Source organism: Gekko japonicus, unplaced genomic scaffold (genome assembly GCF_001447785.1).
Source record: "Gekko japonicus isolate JY-2015 unplaced genomic scaffold, Gekko_japonicus_V1.1 scaffold549, whole genome shotgun sequence".
Classification (NCBI taxonomy): domain Eukaryota; kingdom Metazoa; phylum Chordata; class Lepidosauria; order Squamata; family Gekkonidae; genus Gekko; species Gekko japonicus.
In genome coordinates, this window is record NW_015169189.1 from 478,295 (window position 1) to 478,940 (window position 646).

Sequence of the window (646 nt, forward strand, 5' to 3'; positions counted from 1 at the left end):
GTGTGGTGTAGGGAAGCTCAGTATTTCTGTATACAGTTGTAGGGGCTTTATTGCAATGTGCTATGGCCTGATATTATGTTCTTATTCCAGTGTGGGGTGTATGTGGGGCAATGGAAGCTGAGTGATAGGGTCTCTCCAAGTGATTGCCAGAAGTGAGATGCGTCCTGGTCTTGTGTCTTACAGATAATCTTACAAATAGTCCTTTGCATTTATACCATGCTTTCAACTTTAAAAGGATCATAATGCTGATTGTGTAAACTTAGGCAAATCATGGGAGGCAGAGCAGGAAGGGTTGCATCAGTGCTTAGTTCTTGTGGCCCTTTCTTACACACCCAGGGAAATGCTGATCGCCACTTTGGGGCCAGGAAGCAATTTTTCTCCTGGCCAGTTTGGCCCCCAGTGATCCTGGAGGGTTTTTTAAAATCATATTCTGGGCGTGGAACAGGGGTCACTGAGGTGTGGGGGGGTATTGGTGAATTTCCTGCATTGTGCAGGGGGTTGGACTAGATGACCCTGGAGGTCCCTTCCCACTCTATGAGTCTATGATTCTATCATTCACCCAGGCTGGCTGTGGGCACGCCAGCACCTCTGTCAGGCAGAAGTGCCTGAGATCCTCCCCCTCCCCTTTTCCTTCGCCCGACTTGGA